This window comes from Lactuca virosa, chromosome 3 (assembly GCF_052849685.1).
Source record: "Lactuca virosa cultivar CGN04683 chromosome 3, Lactuca_virosa_CGN04683_v6, whole genome shotgun sequence".
Taxonomy (NCBI): domain Eukaryota; kingdom Viridiplantae; phylum Streptophyta; class Magnoliopsida; order Asterales; family Asteraceae; genus Lactuca; species Lactuca virosa.
The window spans coordinates 191,529,931-191,533,040 of NC_136428.1; the positions used below are offsets into that span (position 1 = coordinate 191,529,931).

The window sequence follows — 3,110 nt, forward strand, 5'->3', positions numbered from 1 at the left end:
AGAGGAGAGAGGCTATTTTTCGAAAATAACTAACTAGGGTTTAAGAGTTACATACCTTTCAATTGTTATAGTAAACAATTGATAATCCTCTTGAACTTGATCTTCTTGGAAGCCTAGCACCACAAATGTAATGCCTCTAATGGAATCACACCCAAGAACTAGCAAGAAGGAAACTTGAAGGAGAGAGGGTAGGGTATGCAAAAATCGGCCTAGGGTTTCTTCCAAGGTAGGAGTGGCCGAATTTAGGAGCTGGGAGGCTCCTTATATAGCTGAGGGATCTAGGGTTTAGGGAAAACCCTAATACTCCTTTGCTTGGGGCCTAAGCTAATCCAAAGGCCTTATCCAAAGCCCCTTGGACGAAATCCTTAGGGTTTCCCCTATAGATTTCGTCCACCTCCTTCCAAGGAGATTCTGGAGCCTTCCACTCAACTATCTGACAATTGCAAACTAGTCCCTGCACTTTATAATTAATACTTTTAACCCCAAAATTAATTCTGATTAATTTCTGGCTAACTATTAATTAAACATAATGATTTCTAATTAATATATTAATCTTTTAACATATTAATAAATCATTTATATTAATTTATTAATCTTATAAATTAATATCTCTCCTTTCATAATTTCCTTGTCCAGTTGCTAGGTTGAGGGCAACCCAAAAGGACTGAGCTGCTATCAATTCAAGTACATACCAATTATAGTTATGGGCTTAGACACCTAATCCAACACTTTTTGCAGCTTTCCACTCACTTTGTAGATCCTCATTATCTGCAAACTGTAATAAAAACCATTTTTTTCTTTGTTTAAAAAAACAATGTCATTAAAATAACATAAATGGAAAGAATCACATTAGTTCAGGAATGGTCAACTCCACTCCATTGAGGAAAACAGAAGGGTTATTTTTTTCATTCCTATGGAATCACCCATTCCATTCCTTCTATGATTCCATCATACAAAAACATATAACATAAAAAGAAAACATACAGCTGCTCGTTGCAGGGCTTCTCACTCAAACCAGTTATCTTGTACTCAGTATTGGTAGGGCTGGTTTTCACCCTCAGATTCTTCAGTGTACGCTTTGCCTGATTGACACCACACAAACTTTCAACAACAATTTACAAAATACCCCTTCAGTAAATGACAACATGACGGTTTGTTACCTTTGCCCAGTCAACAGAATAGGGATCTTTCACGTTTTGGTTAGCAATCAGAAAATCAACCACTGGCCCAGGCTGGATGATCATGGTAGTAGACACATCTAATAATCATAAACCATTTTTACTCTGATTTCATAACCTTCAATTCAGGGGTAAAAATGGAAATGAGTAATGAAATATTTACCGATGTTGAGGGATAGACCACCCTGGGATGTGCGGAAACTGGAATGGAATCCTCTGCATCCGAGAACACCACCTCCAACATCAGCAAAATTCTTCACATCGTTGTGGAAAAAAGATTTTCGAACAAGCAGACACCCCCTATAGGTAAAAGATAAAGTAAATTAATATCAACAGCATGTTACATTATGGGTAAAAAACATAAGAAAAAAGACATGTTGACTAAATTTGTAGCAAAATGTAACCACTTTGCCATTTTGGTGTAAAAAAAATACATGTATGTTAGTATTATTGGTTAAAGAATAAAGTGCATTGCTGTTATCAATAAAGAAATGCAATTACATTACAATCATGGGTAAAAAATATTATTTGTTACTCAACCTTTCTTACTTAAATTAACCAACTGTCGATATAAAAGTGACAACTTACTGTTTAGTTGCATGTTGTCTTAAGATGATATCAAGCACCCTCAAGGCTTCCATGGAGTTTTCAGATTCCTGTCCTCTGAGAGCCTGTGCGATTGCCTGCATTGGGATTTTGGCAGCAAAACTCAGCTCCACTTTGAAAGTCTTGATTGATATGAACGCCTGATTCTCTTCTTGTCATTGTCAGGGCTTCCAGGGCTTGCATTTCCATTGTTACTGAATATTATCATATTCATAAGATTTTTTTAAGTCATATATATATATATATATATATATATATATATATATATATATATATATATATATAACAGATTAGTAATGTAAAACAGTATTCAATACCTACCGATTAGAAGTGGCGTTTTCAAGAACAATAGTGAATTCAAGTTTGTTCCTTGGAAGAGCTCCAACAGTAAACAGACTTTTTTCACCATCATATGTAAATTCCAGATCTGGAGGACGGTGGTGTTTATTTTGGGGAAAATTAGGAGAGTTAATAAGCGATCGATCCGCGGAGGACGTGGAGATGATGCAACAACCGCCGAAGATCAATAAATGTGGATTGACAGTCGCCGATGAAGGGAGGAGGGAGACGATCGACGAAAACAACCTAATGCTTCATTGTAGATGATCGATTCCACTCCAACTGGACATTCGATAGGACTATCTTCTCCAAATCGACAAGTCAAGATCAGATTCAGAAGAAAACGACCGACCTAATGCTTCATTGTAGATGTTCCGATGAACTATACTCACATCCTGTCACACTTCGACGACGATTTCAGGATTTGAGATCCGACGATTTGAGATCGGAGGTGTGATGAAGGGTAGAGAGAGAGGATCGAGAGAGAGATCGCATAAAGAGTTGGCGTGATTAAATGTCCCTGATTTATTTTAATAAGATGCCCCCACCCCATTTTATTTTCAGATATTTACGAAAGTGCCACGAAGCATCCTAACCCTCTATTATTTTAATCTAACGGTTATTATTTAGTTCTCGGGTTCTCGGGAAACTTTGAGTTCTCAAATGATCCTTCCTCTCTCTCTCTCTCTCTCTATATATATATATATATATATATATATATATATATATATATATATATATATATATATATATATATATATATATATATATATATATATGGGGTTGGCTAAAAAGACACCTCAACTTTTCATTTAGACACCCTATTTGATTTTAAGGTTTTTTTATTGGTTGAATTTGCATTGTTTTTTGAGAAAAATAAATTGTGAATAGTTTATTATAGGTTGACTTTTAATAAAAGTGATTATAGGGTGTCTAAAGGATTTAGCAACACCCAATTTGAAATTCATTCTATAATCCCAAAAAAAT

General features: G+C 35.3%; 1 pseudogene across 1 annotated transcript; it reads right to left on the reverse strand.

Annotated features, from left to right (window-relative positions):
- Positions 1–709: 709 nt before the first annotated feature.
- Positions 710–1,992, reverse strand: LOC145164327 (protein argonaute 4A-like; annotated as a pseudogene). The gene is made up of 5 exons (XR_013739803.1): positions 1,767–1,992; positions 1,342–1,478; positions 1,161–1,258; positions 924–1,082; positions 710–775 (listed from the first exon to the last, which is right to left on the reverse strand). The product of XR_013739803.1 is annotated as a protein argonaute 4A-like (transcript).
- Positions 1,993–3,110: the final 1,118 nt, after the last annotated feature.